This window comes from Gopherus flavomarginatus, chromosome 2, assembly GCF_025201925.1.
Source record: "Gopherus flavomarginatus isolate rGopFla2 chromosome 2, rGopFla2.mat.asm, whole genome shotgun sequence".
In the NCBI taxonomy this organism is placed as follows: Eukaryota; Metazoa; Chordata; order Testudines; family Testudinidae; genus Gopherus; species Gopherus flavomarginatus.
The window spans coordinates 14,129,817-14,155,036 of record NC_066618.1 but is presented as its reverse complement, the minus strand read 5'-3'; the positions used below and the strand labels follow the sequence as shown (position 1 = coordinate 14,155,036).

Here is a 25,220-nt window from a genome sequence, read left to right as displayed (position 1 = left end):
TGATGACCTTTCAGGGTCCCTGCCACCTCTGTGAGATAGGTGTATCTCCATATATAATCCACTAATATAAAATATTTAATATGCTGTGCTGGAATGTTTAGCACAAGTTGGCATAATTTTTCCCTGGGCTCATAACTTGAGTATCCACTAAATATATCATTGTTTTTTCAAATCCCTGGGAATTTTGCTGGTGTGGAAGTGTTTATGTAACCTTATGCTGGGTCATTAATTGGTTATCATTTCCCCCCCTCTATACATAGACCATTTCTGGTCAGCCTAGTGAGTTATCTTGAGACAGTGCAGATAAACAATATTAATTACTAGTTCAAACAGAACTGCTTATCAGGTGGTTCAGTATAAAACGTATTTCACTGGGAAAGTGTTGTCAGTGCATTTTAAAAAATGATTCACTATTTGGTCCTTCTTAGTTGCCTGGGTAAGTTATAATTAGAGGATTTGAGCTGGGAGAGGGAGAGTGGTTTGATTTGCAGAACAATTGCTGGAGCCTTAAAGCATCTTATTTTTTCTTCATAATTTACAACTATTGTATCAGTGTCACATTTTAACTGGGCTGCGCTAGACAAGGTCCCCTCAGAATCTGTCTAGCTGGTTACCCACCAGAAAATCTGTCTTTAGGCAAAGGAAGTCTTGCATCCCAAGGGCTGAGCATATTGCTACTGCAGGACTATGCTGCAGAGGTGTGTGGGAGAGAGAGACTGGGAATCAAACCAAGTCTCTTGTACAGAATGTTGATATGATAGAATTGAATTCAAGTGGGATGTGCCACACTAAGACATTTTCAATGTGTGAGAAATCTCATTATATTTCTTCACATTCATACTCCAGCATATCTCATTGATAAAGGGCGAGTTCATTTGGAAGAATGTAGAATTTGGTTTTATGCTGTGCCTTATAGATGCAAGTTATTCCATGAAGGGTTTTTTAAAATACTGAGGGAAGCTACAGCACTGTAATGATTATGCAGCTGAACAGCTCAAAAGCTTACATGCAGATATTCAGGATCTGTTTTTATTGAAGGAAGGATTATTCAGGACACCAAAAACATGCCCTGCTCATTCCAGAAAGTGCAATGGGATATCCAGCAGCCACTGGTAAAAAAGAGATGGTTTAACATTGCATGAGGAGGCCAGACCTCTAAGGCTGTCTAAATTAGTATTGAGTATCAGAGGGGTAGCTGTGTTAATCTGGATCTGTAAAAGCAGCAAAGAATCCTATGGCACCTTATAGACTAACAGACGTTTTGGAGCATGAGCTTTCGTGGGTGAATACCCACTTCGTTAGATGCATGTAGTGGAAATGTCCAGGGGCAGGTATATATATGCAGGCAAGCTAGAGATATTATAATATCTAACTAACCTCTTTATCTCTAGCTTGCCTGCATATATATACCTGCCCCTGGACATTTCCACTACATGCATCTGACGAAGTGGGTATTCGCCCACGAAAGCTCATGCTCCAAAACGTCTGTTAGGCTATAAGGTGCCACAGGATTCTTTGCTGCTTAAATTAGTATTGTTTTCCTAAAATTTTCCATCATGCAAAGTTCAAGAGAGATGCTAGACAGGACTCCACCATTTTAATGAAGGTAATCCCAAATTCAGGGAATAGACCTTGAACCTACCACCAGCTAGTCCAGACGTTTCCTTTAAAAGGATACAAAAATAAAACCATTTACTAGTGTTAATGCCTGCATGTGTTTATGTGTTTTGAGGAGCTGGTATGGAAAGCTCTGCATGGTGCAGTAATATAGCTACCTTTTTTAAAGTCACTGTTTTAAAATCAGTATGAACCTGAAAGAGAAACGAAGAACAGAACCTGCTGCTATCACAATCCACTGTGTTGTAACCAGTTCATTTCATAACTGAAAAAGTTACCCGAGCTTTCAGTCTTGCTTACTTGATTGCAGTGGGCAGCACAGGTTTGTAGCTGACATTAAACCAAACTGACTGATCCTGGTTAAGGATCCACATGATGAACTGCATTCGTTTCTTTGTGATTAGAGGCAATTTCTGGAAGCCCTCTGAGCCATGCGCTTCACAATGATATGCTAATTGAGAGAGTAATTGGAGGACAGGAGGCCCTGCGAAACAGCTGGAAGTGGCAGGTAAATTTTTTATTTGAAATCTTTTGCTTAGTTAAAAAAAAAAAGATTTGAGAACATGACAGCAAAGCAGAAATATGGGATAGCAGATATGGATAAATTTTCTCTACTGCTAGTCAAAGCAAATGTACAGCTTTCTTTAAATCCGTCAATCCAGCACATTAATAAGAAACAGAAGCTGTGGTTCACAAGCTATCCCTTGACCACATCATCAGGGAGCTGCTTTGCTTGTGGTAGTTTGGTACCAGGAATTTAGAAAAACAGTATCTCCAAAATCCATAATATGAAACTAAAATAATGGAGCTTTGCTTTGACTAGGGTGCATTTTCCTAGAAAGGGATTTTTTTCCTGTTTTTTTTTTAAATATGACTCTGATTAGAAGAGTGAGTAGATTAAAAATGGCATCTCCCTAATGACGTCTGCTTCTTGTATATCTCCAAAATAATTTTTGCTTGCTTCACTGTCAAAAATGCTTTTTTGCTAAGTTTTTTTTATTCCAGTTAGCACCAGAGAATTAATAAAGAGATGGTAAAGTGGATTAATAAAAATTCTGGATTTATGTGCCATCAGAATTGTTAGCTAAATTCCAATATCTTTTATTACTCTCAGGCTTTGTCTCCACCTGGGAAAAGGTGTATTTTTAACTCATGTTAGTTAATGTGTTGAAATCCGAGGATAGAAAAGGCAAGTTGTAGTCGGTGTTAGCTGGTGGAGCCTAAACTCTAGACTCCACTAACACATATTGAACTATTACTGTCTTGTCTATACTAGGATTCTAGCGCATGTTAAAAGGCACCTTTTCCCCCTAGTGTGGACATGGCTGCAATTCAAGAAATATGTTGCTAAATCTGGCCAGGATTCAGAAAGGAGCTACAAGAATGATTAAAGGATTAGAAAACACGCTTTCCTGTGATAGACTCAAAGAGCTCTATATATTTATCTTAACAAAGAGACAGTTAAAAGGTGGCTTGATTACAGTCTGTAAGTATTTACATGTGGAATAAATTTTTAATGATGGACTCGAGGAAGGGGCATGAAAGGTCAAGTGCCCCTCCTCTAGCAGGGTCAGGTGCCTCTCCAGCAGCCAGCCCAGGTGAGGAGAGAAAGGGGTGGGGCCAGAGCTGGAAGGGAAGAGGCGGGGCCAGAGCCTCCTCCAACCACAGTGCCTGGGACACTGCCTGGTGCAATGCAGCGGCTGACTGGGAGAGTGCTTGGCTGCGGCAGCAGCAGGCTGCCCTCCGCCCAGGCTCAGCTTCTGGGGACTGTGGCCAAGCAAGCTGGAGCCCCCACGCCCCTCTGGCATGCTCAGAGTCGGCTCCTGTCCCCAGAAGTTGAGCCTAGTAATGTGGAGGGGGATGGGGAGAATGTGGGCTAGGGGTGGGGTGGGGAGGAGTCACATGGGGAGGTTACATGGGGAGGCACCAGTCATCTGTTGAAGCTGGACAAATTCAGAGTGGGAATAAGGTTTACATTTTTGACAAGGAGGGTAATTAACCATTGGAACAATTCACAAGGGTTGTGGTGGATTCCCCATCACTGACCATTTTAAAATCAAGATTGGATGTTTTCCTAAAAGATCTGCTCTAGGAACTGTTTTCCAGAAAGTTCTCTGGTCTGCATTACACAGGAGGTCAGACTAGATAATCACAATGAACCCTTCTAGCCTTGGAATCTATTAATCAATGGAAACCAACATGACTTTAAGATCTCACTTGAATTCACAGGCCCAGCATTTAGAAGAAAATCTTGTTCTTTGTAATCTAAGTTATTTAATATGAAAACCACTGAGAGACAATAAGCCTGGAATCTTTTGATGTCATTTTCACAGAATCACTTTTTCAGAATCTAGCTGCATTTTAACAAACTTAATTTCTCTTTAACAAACATTTATGTTCAGTAGAATGCTGTGACTCCCAACTTTTGTCTGCATCAAGAGGTCAGCAACTTTTCAGAAGTTATGTGCCGAGTCTTCATTTATTCACTTTAATTTAAGCTTTTGCGTGCCAGTAATACATTTTAGTGTTTTTAGAAGATCTCTTTCTGTAAGTCTATAATATATAACTAAACTATTGTTGTATGTAAAGTAAATAAGGTTTTTAAAATGTTTAAGAAGCTTCATTTAAAATTAAATTAAAATGCAGAGCCCCCCAGACCGGTGGCCAGGACCCGGGCAGTGTGAGTGCCTCTGAAAATCAGCTTGTGTGCCGACTTCGGCATGCGGGCCATAGGTTGCCTACCCCTTCCTGGTCTACATGCATCAGTTGCATTACTACAATCTGTTTGTAAATCATTTTAGTTAAATTAGTACAAACTCCTGTGTGGGCATACTGAAATCTGTTTAAAACTACCTTATGTCTATTATCTTAATTCAGTAACTAACATAACTAGCCAATTTAGAATATCATCACAGCAATACAGCTGAAACAGAACTTCTGGTGTCGTGAGGCTCAGTCTTGAAGAAGATAAGCTATATAAATTCGGAGTAAAAATAATAGGCATTGTGTACAAATGTGTCTAGTATTTTAAGTGATTAAGTTGCTACCACTGATATCTCATACCCGAATGTAAAAGCAGCAAAGAATCCTGTGGCACCTTATAGACTAACAGACGTTTTGGAGCATGAGCTTTCGTGGGTGAATACCCACTTCGTCAGATGCATGTAGTGGAAATGTCCAGGGGCAGGTATATGTATGCAGGCAAGCTAGAGATAATGAGGTTAGTTATCTCTAATATCTATCTCTAATAGATATTATAATATCTCTAGCTTGCCTGCATATATATACCTGCCCCTGGACATTTCCACTACATGCATCTAACGAAGTGGGTATTCACCCACGAAAGCTCATGCTCCAAAACGTCTGTTAGTCTATAAGGTGCCACAGGATTCTTTGCTGCTTTTACAGATCCAGACTAACACGGCTACCCCTCTGATACTTCATACCCGAATGTCATTGATAATATTTAGTCAGACCATAAAACCACAACGGGAAATGTTGTAATGTATTACAAAGGCTGCACACATTTTATCACACACTTCCACGGTAAAAATAATACAATTAGGAACAAAAAGTGTCAGCAAGCAATGATTTTCATTCTTCTTTTAAAAAAAATACAATCTGGGAATGTTAAATGGTTAAAGAGTGTTCTGACTTACGCATTTATACAGCATGAATTATTCTACATTTGAGAAATATATGTACAGAAAAATTATCCCCATTGTTAGAGTAAATTTGGGCAAATAGCTTCCCTTAAAAATACGAGGAAAATACCAAGCAAGGTATAAGCACTTACTAAATGATGTTACTGCTTATGATTTCACTCAAGATACTATTCTAATATTAATATTAAATAAATCAATGAATTTTAAATGGAAACTGCACTCTCAAGTTATTGATGATTCACTTTATCGGGCTATTTTGTACATGTTCTACATAATATCTTCTGATATTCTTTTACTCTGGACCTTAGTTATTTGACCTGTAGTATAACAAAAACAGCTTGCAAGTTTGATATTAGTTAATATAAAGCCTAATCTGACTGAAATTATTTAAAGGGTTACTGTTAATCTTTATTTTTTTTTAATTTTAACCCCCCTTCCCCCCTGGAAAACCACAATTGTTGGTAATCCATCTTTGTGAATGACTAGCCCAATTGACCATCTTTGGTTAAAAGGTTATTGTGATGGGGTGTTCAGGCCTTCTGTAGTGACTCTGAAAACTCTGCCCTGCCCAGTGGCATCCCTTGTAAGAGACATGGCTGAGCTAGCCAACAATCTGGGGTTTCACGGGCTAACTTGCAGCCAGGTTTCAGCGCAAGCTCAGGGAGATGCTGCTACCTACGAGCTAATTAAGTAGAGCTAAGCCTATTTAGACACAACATCTTTACATTAAGGGTGTCTCTATCTAGTATGACAAAGTTCCTCCTCTACCTTGGTGGGTCCTGCGCTTATTGGCAGATTTGCTCACCTCAGTGATCATCCCCACAGTCTGGGTCAACTCCTCCTGTGTCTGATCAGGAGTTGGGAGGTTTGGGGGGAACCCGGGCTCACCTTCTACTCCGGGTTCCAGCCCAGGGCCCTGTGGATTGCAGCTGTCTATAATACCTCCTGTAATAGCTGCATGACAGCTACAACTCCCTGGGCTACTTCCCCATGGCCTCCTCCAAACACCTTCTTTATCTTCACCACAGGACCTTCCTCCTGCTATCTGATAACGCTTGTCCTCCTCAATCCTCCAGCAGCACACCCTCTCACTCTCAGCTCCTTGTCCCTCTTGCTCCCAGCTCCTCACATGCACTTCTTCTCCTCTGGTTCCCCCTTGCCTGACTGGAGTGAGCTCCTTTTTAAACCCAGGTGCTGTGATTAGCCTGCCTTGATTGGCTGTAGGTGTTCTAATCAGCCTGTCTGCCTTAATTGGTTCTCGCAGGTTCCTGATTACTCTAGTGCAGCCCCTGCTCTGGTCACTCAGGGAACAGAAAACTATTCATCCAGTGACCAGTATATTTGCCCTTTACCAGACTCCTCTACCCCACTGGTCTGGGTCTGTCACACTAGGTAATATTTTTATTTTATTGCTGGACAAAATGAGACACTGGTCTACACTGGGGAAGAGGTGGCGGGGGGGGGTCGACCTAAGATACGCAGTTTCAGCTGAGAGAATAGCTTAGCTGAAGTTGACGTATCTTAGGTCGATTTACCTCGCATTCTCACGGCGTGGGGTTGACTGCCGCCGCTCCCCCATTGACTCTGCTTCCGCCTCTCGCCGAAGTGGAGTACAGGAGTCGACAGCAGAGCGATCAGGGATTGATCACTACCCGCCGATCTGGCAAATAGTGTAGATGTACCCACACAAAGAGATTAAAGTCATGGATGGGTCTCTGGCAACCCATGTGAGGGATTCCCATTCCAATCCCCACAAGGAAGCTGTTGTCCTCCCATATGTCATTTTTCTTTGAATTTTCATCCTAAATAATGTTTTTTCCAATCCCATAAACTTGATTCACACCTGTTAAATTATACTCAAGCATATGGATTCTGCATACATTAATGATAAAGATGTTCCACATCCTGACATTTCACTTGCACACTAATCCTGAAGGAGTGGCTTTCTGTAGCATACTAGTGTCAAGTGTTCAGATGCTAAAGGGTTAAGTGTTGTATTTCTCTGGTAATTTGAACCTTCAATCAGGCCTTGCTTCCAGGTAAAGTGTAAAGTGTAGGAAAAGTGTTTCTTTCAATCAAGTTAGCTCCTAAAGGTGTTAAACTTGGTCAACATCTGTGGTAAGTATACAATTGAGTAAAGCCATCTTGATTGATCTAATTCAATTTAAAAAAGTACATTTTCTTCCTAGTTTAGACAAGGCCTTGGAGAAGACTTACTTTTTACCACTGGACGAACGGCAGCAGACAATTAAGCAGACACAGAAAGCAAGCTCCAGTAAGGGCATGGGTGGGTTGCGGGGTATGTAACTGATCAAAATAGCACTTGTAAACTGCTGCAGAGTCCGGAATGGAATGCTGAGGTTAAATATTTTGTCATTTGATACAAGTGTCCCTCCAAATAGCCGATGCATATTATCCTGAATATTTTTCTCATATCTGTGGTGGCACCCTTATTAGTCCCATCTGGGTCATGACTGCTGCCCACTGCATCCAAATGTAAGTAAAATTATATGAGACTTCTAACTCTTGCTACTCATCCCAGTTCTGCTTCTCACTCTGGACTGCTACCCAGGGCCAGTGCAACCACTAGGTGAACTAGGCGGCTGCCTAGGGCACCTAGTGGTTGAGGGTGCCTAAAAGCCCGCTCAGGCGAGGAGGTGGAGTGGAGGTGAGCTGAGGTGAGGGAGTGCACAGGGGAACCGCTCCCCACCTCAGATCACCTCCATTCTGCCTCCTCTGCTGACCACATAGCCCCCGCTCTAATTCTCCTCCAATCTGTGCCGCAAGCCTGGGAGGGGAGAAGAATTAGAGCGGCGCCGGCGTGCTCAGCAGAGGAGGCAGAGTGGAGACGAGTTGAGGCGGGCTCCCTGGGTGGGGTTAGCTGCCGCTGGGGGGGTTAGCTGCCACGGGGGGGGCTCCCTGGGAGCGGTTAGCTGCCGTGGGGGAGGTGGTAGGCGGGGTTAGTTGCCATGGAGGCGGCTCCTTGGAAGGGGTTAGCTGCCATGGAGGGGAGGCTCCCCGGGCGGGGGTTAGCTGCGGGTGGGGATAGCTGCTCTGGGGGGGCTCCCCAGGTGGGGGGGCAGTGGGCTCCCTGGGAGGGGGGGTAATGGGTGGGGTTAGCTGGGTGGGGGGGGTGGCGCAAGATGCAAGTTTCACCTAGAGCGCGAAACTTCCTTGCACCGGCCCTGCTTCTACCAGGCCATTCAAATACTCACAGTCTCAACATGTTCATTCTCTGAGACAAGCAAGTGTGACTAACCCACAGGTAGTTTGTGACCTGTGGTAAATATTATAAGACTGATCCATATTTACCCATTTCTGCCAACTTCCTGGAAGCAAAAAACAGGTGATTGCAAATTTACATAAATGCATACAAATACATACAAATTTGCATACATATAAGTATTGAAAATAAATCTAAATATGCATAAACCTGCACAAAGACAGAGTGAGGAAGGAAACCCTGCCTACTCCCTCTGCATGCCATGTCTGCTTATATGATCCACAAAGCTTCTCACGCATTTTTGACACCATGTAAAAAATACATTATAATAGTTAGAAGAAACATATCTTTAGCTACAGATGCCCTTAGCAAAGGTATCCTTAAATAAAGTATCCATAATAAACACATCCTTAGCATTCCATATATATATTCCATAATTTTATATATAAAACTTTAAGTATAGATGGGATGTGAACAATTCCAGATTCTTCTTCGAGTGGTTGTTCATGCCCATTCAAAGTAGGTGTGCGCGCGCCGCGTGCATGCCAGCCGGAAGATTTTCCCTTAGCAGCGTCCGTAGGGTCGGCCCACCACAGCACCCTATAAAGGGGCCCACCGACCCTCCACCCCCTCAGTTCCTTCTTACCGCCGGTGATGGCTAGCTGGAACTTCTCTTGCATAGCAAGTTGGCAGTGTCCTATCCTTACTATTTAGTCCGTGTATTCAGTCATATTATAGTTAGTTAGATAGATCTTTGTATATAGTTTTTCGTAGTTGGGGGGTCCCCCCCCAGAGTCTTCGTCGCTTGCTGGGGCATGCCTGGGTCCCCCGGGTTCAAACTCTGCAAGGACTGTGGGAAATTCATGCCCAAGAGTGACCCGCACTCTGTGGCTACCCCTCTGACCGGCTACCCCTCTGATACTTCGCACTCTGCGTGTTTGAGGTGCCTCGGAGAGAGTCACCAAAAGGACCGGTGCTCTATCTGTAGAGGCTTCCGCCCACAAACTCTTAAGGACAGGGCTCAAAGACCTTAGAGTCCTCCTGATGGAGGCGGCCCAGCGACCACCCTCGGACCCAGAACCGGCCGAGGTGGGGCCCAGCATGTCGTCCTCGGTGCTGAGTGACCTGGCACCAACATCAGGACTTAGGGCCCAGCCCAAGTCGTAGAAAACCCGGCACCGGACGGAGTCGGGTCATAGGAAGTCGGCCTCAGTGCGGCACCGCTCACCTTCTCCGGTGCCCTCCAAGAGAAAGAAACCGGTGAGGGATCGGTCACCCCACCAGGATCTGAGGCCAATGCTGTCCGCGGGTGTAAGCAGACAGGCTGGGCTACAGCCCTCCGCGGTTCTGTTGACTCCCGCACCGCAGAGAGGGCGGTCGAGTCTGGACCAGCCTAACTCCCTGGACCTCAGCAGGGACATACGCCCCCCATCAACACTGGAGGCGTTCAAGGCAGCTTCAGACCTAATGGGCCTCCCGGCACCGGCCTCCCCTCATCGTAGCGAGTTGCCTACTGTGGTCCGTCCACCAGTGCAGTCTAGAGGCAAGTCGACCATGCTGTCGCCTCCCTCCCCACACTGCGCTGTGAAGGCAGCACTGGACCAGAGGAGAGGCTCCCCGCCGCCTCCGCACAGCTCTCCTTCGGCACTGGGCACTGCTCCCCCTAGGTCCTCATACTCAGAGACCTCAGACTCAGAGGCAGACTCCTTTCACTCCAGCTGGTCGCGGAGCAGGAGATCGGTTTCAGGGGTGAGCCACCAATGTTACCCACAGTGGCAGCAACAATGGCAGCCACCCTCGCAGTGGCCGTTTTGGACTCCCTAGGCCTACCACCAGTCGGTAGGCCAGGTGTTTGGCCCTCAGTTACAGTCGGCTTCAGTGTCCTCGATGTCAATGGCCCCGGGGAAGCTGCCTCCCCCACTGGCACCATTGCCGGGCAGGGGTGTGCCATTGTCAAGTTCAGCATCCCCTAACCGGGCAGCGACACCGGCAGCGGCTCCAGTTCGGGCTCCGCCGGCACTGCTCACTGGCGACCCCGGTACCGGCTGCGGTGCCGCATTTAGACTCAGAACTGGCACCGCAACCTCAATACCGCGTGCCGCAGGACCCCGAGGGGCCACATGCACCAGAGGAAGGGCCGCTCCATGTAATCTCATCGTTGTCCTCCCCGGACGAGGCAGTCTCGGGCACTGCTGCGGCACCAGCCCTAGAGGATACTCCAATCCTCCAACAATTGCTTCAGCGAGCAACTCAAAGCCTCATAATCCAAGCAGAGGAGATCGAGGTGGACGTGGACCCTGTAGTGGACATTCTGGCCCCCTCAGGGCCATCCAGGGTGGCCATCCCGCTGATAAAGACTATAGCGGATACTTCCCGCACCCTATGGCAAACACCAGCCTCATTGGCCCCTACTGCCAAGAGGACGGAGCGGTGCTACTTCGTCCCCTCTAAAGGGCACAAACACCTGTACACCCAGCCTCCCCCTGACTCACTGGTAGTAGACGTGGCTAACAAGCGGGAACTTCAAGGGTTTCAGGGCTCGACACCGAAGAGCAGGGATGCAAAAAGACTTGAGCTCTTTGGTAGAAAGATGTACTCCACGGAGGGTCTTCAACTCCGCATTGCCAATCAACAGGCAATAGTAACCCGATATGGCCACAACATCTGTTCAGCCATGTCGAAGTTTGCGGAGCTCCTTCCCCAGGACTCGAGATCAGAGTTTTTGGCCCCAGTGGAGGAGGGCAAACTGATCGCTCGAGCCTCCCTCCAGGCCGTCTTAGATGCGGCGGACTCAGCCATAGGCCTGGTCATGCAGCGGGAAGCCTAGCTCCAGGTCTCGGGCCTGCCCTATGAGGTCCAGCAGACAATTCAAGACCTCCCCTTTGAAGGGCAGTTGCTGTTTTCAGAAAAAACGGACAAACGTCTCCATAGCTTAAAGGACTCGAGGGCCAGGCTTCGCTCGCTGGGCTTGCATACCCCCGTGACCCAGCGCAGAAAATTTAGGCCGCACCGCCCATACCAGCCACAGACTCACCAGGAGCTAGGGCACAAGCGGGGCAGAAATGGCAGGAGGCGTCACCAGCGCCACCCCTCCGGCCAGGCGTCTAGCCAATCCACACCACCATCTGGGCCTAGACCCCCTATTTGATGGTACGGTCGAGGACGACCTACCGATAGAGACTCTGGATCCTTCCACCCCTACCTTTGAGTCATGTCTGTCCCACCTCTACCGTGCCTCTCTACTACGCAGAGCACCCATTTGTCTGAATTACGTCGGACAAATGGGTGCTCTGCACAGTAGAGAGGGGATATTCTGTTCAGTTCTCCTCCCTTCTGCCTCACCAACCCCCCTCCCCGTCCCTCTTCAGGGACCCTTCTCATGAGCAATTTCTAATTCAAGAAGTGAAGTCCCTCACAGAGGCAGGGGCGGTGGAGGAAGTCCCGCAGGAGCTCAGGGGCAAAGGCTTCTATTCCCGCTATTTCCTAATACCAAAGGCAAAAAGGGGCCTGAGACCCATCTTGGACTTGTGGCGGCTGAATAAGTTAGTGCAAAAACTCAAGTTCCACATGGTCTCCCTGTCCTCGATCATCCCCTCCCTGGATCCAGGAGATTGGTATGCGGCCCTCGACTTAAAGGACGCTTATTTCCACATTGCCATAATTCCACGGCACCGTTGGTACCTCAGATTCATCGTGGCCGATGTCCATCTGCAGTTCATGGTGCTCCCGTTCGGCCTGTCGGCTGCTCCCAGGGTCTTCACGAAGTGCATGGCAGAAGTGGCGGCCTTCCTGCACAGGCGGGGCATCCCGGTATTCCCCTACCTGGACAACTGGCTCATAAAAGGCCGCTCCAAGGAGCAGATAGAGACCCAGGTGTTGTTCATTTCTCGATCCTGGCCTCCTCTTGAACGAAGCCAAATCCACCCTGTCTCCGACGCAACGAATAGAGTTCATAGGAGCGGTTCTGAACTTCACCCATGCCAAAGTGTACCTGCCGGAGTCCAGGTTCTGCAATTTCCGAGCTCATCCTCAGACTACACAGTGTCCCGGTTACCACGGCGTGAGTTTGCCTCCGGCTGTTGGGCCACATGGCAGCGTGCACCTGTGTGGTGGTCCATGCCAGACTCCGGCTTCGCCCGCTGCAGTTCTGGTTGGCGACAGTTTATCGCCCGGTCAGGGACCCCCTGGACTCAGTGGTGTCCGTTCCCCATTTGGTGCTGAGCTCGCTACGGTGGTGGCTCGACCTGCGGGAAGTCTGCATGGGTGTCCCCTTTGCTGCCCCACAACCCTCCCTCTCCCTGGTGACAGATGCCTCGGATCGAGGTTGGGGAGCGCACCTGGGACGCCTCAAGAAGCAGGGCTTGTGGTCGTCGGAGGACCTCGAGTTGCATATCAATGTCAGGGAGCTGAGAGCGGTCCACCTGGCGTGTTTGACCTTCCAGTCTCACCTGGTCGGCAGGTGCGTTTCAGTCCTTTCGGACAACACAGCTCCAGTTTTTTATATCAACAAACAGGGGGGTGCACGCTTCTCTCCCCTCTGCAGGGAAGCCCTCGCGCTATGGGATTTCTGTGTTCACAATGCCACTCACCTGACGGCGTTATATCTTCCGGGGAAGGAGAACGATTTGGCGGACACCCTCAGTTGCTCGTTGCAGGGTCACGAGTGGTCCCTCCGATGGGATGTGGTGCGCTCAATCTTCCAGCTCTGGGGCTTTCCCCAGTTAGACCTGTTTGCTTAAGGGAAAACAGGAAGTGCCGACGGTTTTGCTCCCTCCTGGGCCGCAGTTGAGGGTCTCTGTTGGACGCCTTCCTACAGACGTGGGAGGAAGGTCTGATCTATGCCTTCCCTCCGATCCCCCTGATACAGAGGGTGCTTTTAAAGATTCTCAGGGATCACGCCAGGGTAATCGTGATAGCTCCGGCATGGCCGCGCCAGCACTAGTACACATCACTATTGCACATGTCAGTTCAGGCACCCCTGATGCCGCCCCTACTCCCAGACCTGATCACGCAGGACCGGGGCTCCTTCCACCATCTGACCCTCGAGTCCTTTCACCTCACAGCCTGAATGCTCCATGGCTGAACCCGGTGGAGTTGCAGTGCTCCCAGCAGGTCAGGCAGGCTGCTAGGTAGCAGGAAACTGTCCACCAGGGCCACCTACCTGGCTAAATGGAAGCACTTCTCCATATGGTCGGGTCAGCAGGGTCATGACCCGCTGTGGGTTCCAATTCCCACTGTCCTTGACTATTTGCTTCACCTAAGACAACTGGGCCTCTCCCTTTCCTCCATTCGCGTTCACTTGGCGGCCATATCCGCTTTTCATCCAGGAGAAGGGGGTGCCTTGGTGCTTGCGAACCCGCTAGTTGGGCGTTTCCTCAAGGTTATGGACAGGCTCTTCCCTAATGTGCATCAGCCGACCCCTGCTTGGGACCTGAATCTGGTCCTCTCTGTCCTCTCAGGGCCTCCCTTTGAGCCTCTGGCTTCGTGCTCCCTGCTGTACCTATCGTATAAGACCGCCTTCCTGGTGGCGATCACCTCGGCCCGACGGGTGTCGGAGCTTCGAGCGTTAACATCACAGCCCCCGTACACAGTCTTCTACAAGGACAAGGTCCAACTTAGACCTCATCCGGCTTTCCTACCCAAGGTCATTTCGCAGTCCCACATGGGTCAAGATGTCTTTCTCCCGGTGTTTTATCTGAAACCACACGCATCCAGTGAGGAGAGGAGGCTACACTCCCTGGATGTCTGCAGGGCCTTGGCTTTTTACATAGAGCGTACCAAGCCATTCAGATCCTCGACCCAGCTCTTCGTTGCAGTGGCAAAAAGGATGAAGGGGCTCCCGGTCTCCTGTCAGAGAATCTCTTCGTTGATCGCGACCTGCATCCAGGAATGCTACCGCATAGCTAAGACCCCTATCCCTCCAGTCACGGCCCACTCCACTAGGGCGCAGGCCTCCTCTGCGGCTTTCCTGGCTCAGGTTCCGACTCAGGAAATTTGTAGAGCTGCCACGTGGTCCTCCATCCACATTTTCTCGTCTCACTATGCCATCACGCATCAGGCAAGGGATGATGCAGCCTTTGGGCTTGCAGTTCTCCAGTCAGCAGTGATCTCCGACCCTACCTCCTAAGGTTAGGCTTGTGAGTCACCTACGTTGAATGGACATGAACAACCAGTCGAAGAAGAAAAAATGGTTACCCACATTTTAGTAACTGTTGTTCTTCAAGATGTGTTGTTCATGTCCATTCCAACACCCATCCTCCTGCCCCTCTGTTGGAGTGCCAGCAAGAAGGAAATGAGGGGGGTGGAGGGTTGACAGGCCCCTTTATAGAGCGCCGTGGTGGCACCATTCCAGGGGGCGCCCGGGCTGACCCTACGGACGCTGCTAAGGAAAAATCTTCCAGCTGGCATGCACGCAGCGTGCGCACACCTACTTTGAATGAACATGAACAACACATCTTGAAGAACAACAGTTACTAAAAGGTGGGTAACCGTATTTTCTGGTTTGGAAAGGTTATGAGCAGTTGAACAAGGAGGTCAGATACAAAAGCTGCAGTTTCCCAAATAGTAAAATGCAGATAGTACTTCCCCAGCTCACAGGTATGTCTGTTAAAGCACTGTGAAGGTCCTCAAATGAAAGGTGCTGTAGAAATGACTGTAACAGAAGAAAGATCCTACTGATGCAGAAGCTATCATACAGAGGCACCAATGTGGAGCAGAGGAGATGCTTTATGGTAATTATTTTTCAGTTCATTTTCAGGCCACTGCAAGCAAATTACTAAGTGGTTCTGGGTGACACAATCTCTTTGAATTGGATGGCACTGAATATTCTGTTGGTGTGGACAAAATATTTATTCATGAAGACTGGAATCCCACTGATATTGAGAATGGGTAATTTGTTTTTGAATATGACTTTGGCATAGGAATGAATACTGATGTCCTTACTTAGGGGCCAATCCTGCAAATGTTTATGTACGTATTCTATCCATCACCCACTGAGGTTAAGGATGGCCTTGTAAAAATACTGGACTGGGACTCAGGACATATGGGTTCAGTTTCTGGTCTGTAGAGCTCCTGTATGATTTGAGCAAATCACTTAATCCCTCTGTGCCTTCAATTCCCCATCTGTAAAATGGGGTTAATAACACTTCCCAACTTCACAGGGGCATTTTAAGGGTACATTATTAATGTTTGTGAGGTCTCAGATACTATGGCAGTAGAGGCTATGTAAATAGATAAGTAAAGTAAAAAGTGAGCAAGAATGTTCGGGATCTGGTCATGACTAACTCAAGATTTTGCCTTGTGGCATCCAAAGGGCTAATATCTGTGTCCTATTTCAGAAATGACATTGCCCTGCTGCATCTCTCCATACCAGCCTATGATAATGGCTTTGTTGATGTAGGAATGCTTCCATCTGAAGGAGACATTTTGCCTAATAATTATCCATGTTATATTACTGGATGGGGACTGGCTAGTGGTAACTGGAAAAAAGTTACTCCTCATTCCAGAAAGACTGACTCAGATCAGAGACCCAGCACAACTCTTTTTGTAAATAAAACCAGTTGCTATGAAACATCTTTGACAGCTTCAGTAGGATGTAAGTGGTGCATGGGTCTTCTAATGGCTCTCAGCAGGGGGGTGAATGCATTGATAAGCTCTTCTCATCACATGATGCATTTTCCCAGAATAAACATTAACTAGCATGATGTTTGGCACCATTTAGCACTCAGTGTGGACAAGCCCTGTCGTGTTTAACATGTCCGTGATAGTGGCACTCACTCAACTCGGCAGATATGACTGACTAGACACAGGGGGAGATCCCATGAGTCAGCAGGGGACATATTATCCTCATCCTGGGCCCAGTCCCAGTATGGTTTCACTGAGTTGTACTTTACTCAGTGAGTAGCACTGCTGCTCCCGAGGTCACTAGTCATGCATAGTACGGGACTACTCAACGTGAATGAGGGTGGCAGAGGTGGGCCTTTATTTCTAATTATAGTGTCTGTTTGAGCAGAATATTGTCCTTCCTCCTTTAGTTGGTGGCAGCATTCCTGCTAGACTTCAAAAAGTGATGCTGCCGGTGGTTGACCATGCCATCTGCTCTCAGAATAACTAGTGGGGCTCTCATGCAAAGGAGAACATGGTGTGTGCTGGTGGAGATGGTGTGAGATCCGGGTGCAGTGTAAGTGCTATATTTTCTCTTTTCCCCCCTTAACTCTTTCTTTCCTATACAACCCTGTGCCTACAGGAATTGTGAATTACTTACAACACACTCCCCCAGGAGTTCAGGCCTTCCTGACAAGCTAGTTACTTCTTACTGAGCACCATCCTCTTAATTATTATTGTTCCTACTTGCCCCCTCCCACAAGAGAACCCATGGGAAGTGGGTAAAGCAGAGGAAATCTCCAAAGTTCTTCTTCAAGTGCTGTCCCTGTGGGTGCTGCACTTCAGGCGTCAGTGCGTCCTGGTGCCGTCGATCGGAGTCTCTGCCTACAGCACGGCTCAGTCCAGGGTGCTTGTTGCCCTCTACCAGCAAGGCAGCCAGTCCTCCTCCCTTCTCAAGCTCCAGGGAGTGACTCTTACTGTTCTGCAGCCCTTCTTATGTGGGCCAGCCTGGCCCTGATTAGCTGTTCCTATAAGCCCTTCTGTGACTGGCTACTTTTAACCCCTTTTTTTTGCCAGTGTGGGGCAGATGCCCCATCACACTTCACGTGAAGGCATGGCTGTTCCATGGCTCCACCATGATGAGTTAACCTGCTCGGAACAAGTAAAACAGGTGTCAATAAACAGCAGAAAACCAACCACATGTACCACTTACCTCCAAAAATGGAAAAGATTCTCCTTATGGTGCCAGAACAAGCACGTATCTGCGATCAAGGCACCACTACCATTGATCTTGGAATACATATTAGAACTAAAGAACTCAGAACTTTCCACAAGCTAGTCTAGAGTACACTTAACAACCATTACTGCCTTTCACCATAAGGTGCATGGCGTATCGATATTTGTGCACCCAATGACAAAACCTTTTCTTATGAGCATACAAAATATGTACCCAGAAATACATGAACCCACCCCACCATGGGCCTTAAACCTGGTGCTCAAAAGCCTTACCAGAGCCCCATTCGAGCCACTAGCCACCTGCTCCCTACTTCAATGTAGGTGGCATTCCTGATCCCAATTACATGCGCATGATGAGTAAATGAAATAGGTGCTCTCATGGCTCATCCCCCGTACACCATATTCTTCAAGGGCAAAGTCACATTGAGACTATATCCTAAATTTATATCAAAAATATCATCCTCTTTCCACCTGAATCAGTTGATTCACCTGCCTACATTTTACCCCAAACCTCATGTGAATACACAAGAGACTGCCCTACATACATTAGGCATCTGACGTGCATTAGCATTTTACCTGGACAGAACAACGCCTTTCCGAAAATCCCCCAGGCTTTTTACTTCAATGACAGAGCATTCCAAGGGGTCTGTAATATCCACACAGAGACTATCGAAATGAATCTCCAATTATATCCAGATGTGTTATGAACAACTCAAAGCAGAATCCCCATCAGGGATCAGGGCCCATTCAACAACATCAGTATCTACCTCAATAGCCTTCTTAAATAACACTGGTCTACAATTTTTAGAAGTTGTCTGCTTCAGAGATAAAATGTGATATTTATTATGTATTTTGATGTGCTGAATTCAAGTATGACAATTAAAACAACTGATTGGCTACTGTTTCTAAGATATTTAAGTTTTTACATTTTATGACTATGTATATTGTGTAGATAGTAGAGTTTTAATCATAAATTGTAAACCTAGGTCTTTTCATGTGTTTATGGTTGCTTTACATGATATTTCACCTGTCCTGTTAATGTAACACTTTAAAAATCAGCAAAAGGATTATATAAACAAAATTTATTATGAAACAAAAGGCAAAAAAACTATTATGTACATAGTTTAGTCCTATTCAGTGTCTACTTGGCGCATCTTGGCTTGTCTCTTGTATTCATTAAATGGAGCATCTCTTGTCACTGTCCAGCAATAGTCTGCAAGCATTGATGGGCTCCATTTGCCCTGATAGCCTGCCAGGAGATTCCACTGCTGTAGTCTGGAGCTCAACAGCTCTGCCTTACTCTTGGGTAGTTCCAAATCCCTGACAAGGTCATTCAGTTCACCTTGTGTTATGAGGTGTGGTTCAGAGGAGGAGGATGGGAGAAAATGTGGGTCCTGTGACATTGATGGTTCAGGACCAGAAGTTTCATCCTCTTCCTCGTCTGACTCAAGTGAGAATGATTCTGGTGCATCAGGAACTGGCAGTCCTTCTCCCTGGGGTACTGGGTGTATAGCTGATGGAATGTTTGGATAATGCACAGTCCACTTTTTCTTCTTTGACACACCTTTCCCAACTGGAAGCACCATGCAGAAGTAACAATTGCTGGTATGATCTGTTGGCTCTCTCCAAATCATTGGCACTGCAAAAGGCATAGATTTCCTTTTCCTCTTCAACCACTGGCGAAGATTTGTTGCACAAGAGTTGCAGCATATGTGTGGGGCCCACCTCTTGTCCTGATCTCCAGTTTTGCAGCCAAAATAAAAGGTTGTAGGCTTTCTTAACCATAGTGGTTATACTGCGCTTTTGTGATGCAAAAGTCACTTCACCACAAACATAGCAGAAGTTATCTGCACTGTTCACACAAGTATGAGGCATCTCTGCTCACTTTGGCTAAACAGAAATGTGTCCCTTTGCAAAATCAAACACTGACAAATAAGAGAGCACGACCCTGTATGATTTCTAGAGATGATATATGGCAATTTCTTCAGCAGAGTGATGTAAGCTTCCTTATGATTGTATCATCCATGACTTCTAGGAATAACATGATGCAATTCATATCATGTATGACGCAATACCAGCTTCAGATTGCATCATTCATTGTTTTGCCTAAAAAGCAAGTACTGTCCAAACCCAGTCATAGATTTATTCATAGATCCAGTCAAAGATGTATTTTAGTCATTTCTGGTTTAAATTGAGATCCCTTCCTTTATAACTCACTTCTCCTCTGCCATTCCCAAGTCAAGGGTCGTATATACTGACCCAATAGCATATCTTGAAAACTAGAGCCAATCAACAATTTTAAGCATCATTTTTGTTCTCAGTGACCCAGAATTAGTAAAGTTGGACTACATTTATTTCAGAAGCATTTTGGCTGTAGAGCAGTGTAATGTACCAATAATACACATATCCAGAGCAGCCACTCAGGCCTCTGAACACATATTTATGAACCATTATGCAATTACTTAAGGTTTGAGCTCAGACACAATGCTAGGGCTAACAGTGCTAACCTCCAATATGAACGCAACTCTGAAGCCCCTTCCATCCTCACAGGGGCACTGCTCTACAATCATCTGAAGTGGAGCACCTACAGAGATAGCACTCGAAGAGAAGGTTACTCACCTTGTTCAGTAACTGAGGTTCTTTGAGATGTGTGTCCCTGGGTGTGCTCCGCTACCCACCTCCTCCCCTCTACTCCAGTTTGCAGTAAGGACTCTATGGTAGAGAAGGAACTGAGGGGGTCGGGTTCTGTGCATGCTAGTCAAGGCAGCAATTGTGCACACATGACCTGTGCGGACATTGCTACCAAAAAATCTCAGATCAACAGCACCAGGACACATCGACACCTGAAGTGGAGCACCTGCAGGGGGACACATCTTGAAGAATCTCAATTACTGCACATCATTGCACATATTTCTTGCCAGCTGTTCTCAGGAGGAGGGAGTTGAAGTATGCCATCCCACCAGCACACCCCATTGATCAGATCCTGGGAATTAGTGCTAGACCAGGGACCCAGGCCTCCATTGCAGCTGCGCAGTCAAGTCGAGGAAATGGTGCAAAATCCTAAAAACAAGGGGCAATGCATTTGGTTTTGACTATATTTCCAGTATTAATTCATTATGAAAATATCCAGGGCTTTAAGACCCAGCAGGAGCCAATAGTCTGTTTGTCTTTCTCTTCTGTTGTTTTAGTTATAGCCTTTCTTGTGCTGCTATCTCTTTAAATCCATGAGCTGTCGCTTCCAGTGATCCTTTGACTTTGTCTCTGCTTGGGAAGAATTAGAACATTCCTGGTTGAATACGGAAGCTGCTAGAGGCTGACGCTTCCTGCAGGGTCCAAATACCTGAAAAGTGTTCGGATTCATTTAGAGCCTAATCTTTTAAGGGAACTCAGTAGGAATCTTTTGATGGACTTCAATAGGCAGTGGATGAGTGCCTTAAACATCAATTATATTGAATGGGAGGGGGAAGAAAGAGTTATCTTGGTGTGTGTGTGTGTGTGTGTGTGTGTGTGTGTGTGTGTTCGTTCAGTACTCCTGACAGAATTCTGGCCCACATATGGCCCACATATTTCTGTGATCCCTGCATAGAAAAACACAAAAGAAATCTGCGGGGAGATGCATCTCTTCCCTAGCAGCCCAGGCAGCGCATCTGTTCCAGCATGCTTGGAGCAGCCTCAGAGACGCAAGTCACTGCAGGGGGAGAGAGGCTGGGTGTGCGTGCCTGTGGGGGAGACGTTGCTCATCGTCAGGGGGTGGGGCTGGCCAACAAGCGAGAGGGACTCTGTCTCTCTCGCTTGATACTGTGGCTCGAGGGACGTGGAGGAGGGGAGGTCTTTTTCTTATGCAGGAGGGATGCTCTGTCCCCGAGGCAGAAATGTAGCAACCTGCCTGCCTAGTAAAATGTCTGTAACTTCTTGAGAATTGTAAAAAACACATAATTAAATATTTGTATCATGTTACTGAAAATTATTTGTTTTTAAGTTAAAGAAAATGCTTTTGTAAAAAAACAACAACACATTTTGTTAATGTTGCTGTTGATGGTTAATTCATCTCATTCTCTGAGGCCGAAATGTAGCAGCCTGTCTGCATAGTAACATTGTTGATGATCTTATTGTTAGTTAACTGTTCCCATTCTCAGTCAGTTTTAATTTTTTGGCACATAATTTTAATTTTTTTGGTGCAGAATCCCCCCAGGAATAGTTCAGAGAACAAATAGTTATGGGCCTGATTCTGCAATGTGTTACGTACCTTCTGGGAGATGCTGAGCACTCTTTGCTCCCCTTGATTTCAATAGGCATTGGGAGTACTCAGCATCTCTCAAAAGGTCCTCAGCACATCACAGTATTGGGCCCATTGAATGGAATGTTCATGAATTAATCAGCTGTCACCACCTTTTCCAGTCCATTTTCTAAACTGCTAAGAAAATTTGGGTGCAACTAACTGTGTGTCACTTCTCCCTGCTCTGATTGCAGGGTGATTCAGGGGACCCTTTGCAGTGTTACAGGGATGGTCGCTGGCAAATTTATGGGATTGTTAGTTTTGGGGTTGTCCCCTACTGCAACACCTATCAGAAGCCTACAGTCTTCACACGGGTATCTGCATACATCAACTGGATCTACAACGTAAGTTCCTCCAAAGTTAACGGTTTAATTTCATCTTGGATGTACTCCCATGCAATTAATGGAGTAATATCAGAGATAAGTTTGACCCAGTCCATTCATTTATTATGTTAAGAACAGAATTAAGAAACTTTGAAAGTTTAAAATCCAAAATGCATTGGCCTTATTTTTGGCACATTCAAATAAATCTAATGAAAGAGAATGAATGCAGTCACTGTCTGGAAATACTAGGATTGAAATACAATAACTCCTCACTTAAAGTTGTCACAGTTAATGTTGTGTACCTATTGGGTTCCGGGAACTGGGAGTTAATGTTGTGTAGCGGGGTGGATCCCTGCTCCTGCCCTGAAGAGTTAAAAACAGCCCTGGGAGGGGGCTGTGGCAGGAGAAAGCAGCTTTTAAGCTGAGCTGATTGGGGGAAGTGGCTGCAGCTGGGCCCACGCCCCAAACAGACTCAGCTGGCCCTATAAAGGCAGGGAAGCTAGGGGCAGACAGAAGTCTCCCACTGGCTGTAGAAGGAGAAGGGCCTGGCTGCAGGGAGCTGGACACAAGGTATCTGAGTGAAGCAGGGCTGGGGAAAGGCAGAGGAGCTGGGGAGCTACAGCCTGGAAAGCCCCAGGCTGCGGCCTAGCATAAGACCAACGGGTGCTGAGGGTTGCAGAGGGCAGCCCAGGGGTAGGCAAAGGCAGCAGGCCCAAACCCTCCTTGCCAGTGATGAGTAGTTGATACTGCAGTCTGCCCTAGGGTGTGGGGCTAGATGATGACTGGCAGTAGCCTTATACTGAGGTGAGGTGGGAATAGTGGGTGAGTGTTCCCCGGGGAGCGGAAACCCTAAGACTGAGGAGTTACTGCCAGGGGGCAGCACTCCAGGTAAAAGGGCACTGGGTCCAGGGAGGGGCATGGGGGCCAGAGGACAGGTGAATCACCAGTCTGCAAAGGGCGCTCCAGAGCTGGAAAGAGCTAATTCCCTGAGAATCCAGCAGGAAGTGCTGCAGGGTGAGTCCGCTCCTCTACATGTTGTTATGTTGCTGATCAATTAGAGAACATGCTCGTTTAAAGTTGCACAATGCTCCCTCATAACGTTGTTTGGCAGCCGCTTGTTTTGACCACTGCTTGCATAAAGAGCAGCCCGTTGGAGCTAGCTGGTGGGGGCTTGGAACCAGGTCAGCCGTCCCTCCCTCAACTGCTGTGTGCTGGTCCTGCCCTCTGCCTTAGAGCTGCTTCTGGGAGCCTCCTGCTTGCTGTACAAGGGGTGAGGAAGAGAGGTGCTAATGTTAGGGTGCTCCCCTCCCCCAGCTCCTGCCTCCAGCTCCTATACTGCATTTCCACAGCACTTACTGTCTCAATTGCTGATCTATTTAAAAAGGCAATGTACTTAGAGTGGGGTTGGCATATTAAAGTGGCAATGTGCATCTCTCTCTCACATGCACTGTGTGTGTGTCTCTCCTTCTGCCATGCTGTCTCCCCTCCCTCCATTCCTGCTGCCCTATAAAGTGTGAGACTACATTAACAGCAATATGTTAACCCTTGAGGGCTCAGCAGAGTGCTAGTTTACCATTTAGCAGTAAGGCATTCCCTGGAAAATATCCCTCCCTCTTCCATCCTCTGACTTCACCACCTCAGCCAAGCTTCACAATCATCATTGCTGTGTACAGCATTAAATTGTTTGTTTAAAACTTATACTGTATATGTTTGTTAGGAGTGGGTGGGTGAGATTCTGTGGCCTGCATTGTGCAGGAGGTCAGACTAGATGATCATAATGGTTCCTTCTGACCTAAAAGTCTGAGTCTGTCTGGTGAAAAAAATGTTTTCCTGGAACCTAACCCCCCCTATTTACACTAATTCTTATGGGGAAATTGGATTTGCTTAACATAATTTCACTTAAAGTAGCATTTTTCATGAACATAACTACAATGTTAAGCAAGGAGTTACTGTACAACACTTAAGGCTGGCAAATCCTGCTTGGTATGAAATCTGATCAATTAGGCTTTACCCACACAAGGCAAAAAGACACTGCAACAAACCATTGATGTAATTCTATGGCCTGTGTCATGTAGGAGGTTAGATTAGCTGATCATACTGGTCCTTTTTTTGCCTTAAGAGCTATAAATTACTTGGTATATTTTGAGTCTGACATCTGTACAATGCTTTGTGCACACATACAGCAGCCATCCCAGGTGATTATGACAAGCATGGTTGTACCAGTTGGTTATAATATCTGGGGTGAGGTCTTTAACTCGTGTTCCTCAGGATTCCATGCAGTCTCTCTGAATCCAATCTGGGGCAATAGAGTTGTGCATTTGTAGATACAGTCTACAAGTGCTGCAGCTGTCCCAGTTCAGCTGATTCCCACAATGCAGTCAATGCCTGGGGTTTGCAAATATCCAAAGATCCCTTGCTCCTAGCAACATTGTGTACTACAGTGGGACATCTGCTTCAGGGGTCACAGAAAATGCTATAGTACAATCATGTTTGTAAGATGTGCTCTGTACCAGACTTCCATAGAAACAAGATGGATGTTCTAAACCATTATGAATAAAAACAGGACAACCGTTTATTCCGTGAGATGGCTGTCTCTGCAATGCATCCCTCACCTAGTAAAAATGGGCCCTGGGGAGCCAACTTTCAAAGGATTTAATGGAGTCTTATCTGCACTACACCAATTACAGTCAACACGAGATAGGACGAAACCCAATGGATTCATCTGAAGTAACTTACCCTTTAGTTGGAAAGTGCCTGTGACTAATCTGAACTCTGTATATTTGGAAAGTTGTTGTCTTATCAGATTTTTAGCCCTGCTTCAGCTGCAGTTGGAAGCCTGGTGGATCCAGCCAGCTGGGAATTCCCCTAATATGGGAGAACCCCTTGCTGGTATAATGCTAGCATTGCTAGCCATTTTCTGGCCTCCCTCAACCGTCTGGCACGGGACATGCCAAAGACATGACTGTGGTGAAGAGGGCATGGCTGAAGTGATACTGTACAGGGGCAATTCCTGAAAGGTGGAACAGCTCTAAAACTGCTCTAATTTGCACCAGGAGTTGAACCAGCCCCACCAGCTCCATATGGGGAGAGCCCAGGGATGGAATATAGTCTCATTTGCCCCCCACTCTCCTGAGCTGTGCGGAATTGAGGTCTGGCACAGCTGAGGAATGACCTATTCAGTCATTTTAAAATAATGTAAGAAGAAAACTGAATATATTCTCTACTGAATCCATTTCTCCGTTGTTTTTCAGACTATGAAGAATAATGGTGACTATTAA

General features: G+C 46.7%; 1 pseudogene; it reads left to right on the top strand.

Moving 5' to 3' along the window:
* Nucleotides 1-402: 402 nt before the first annotated feature.
* Nucleotides 403-25,220, top strand: LOC127045493 (chymotrypsin-like elastase family member 1; annotated as a pseudogene).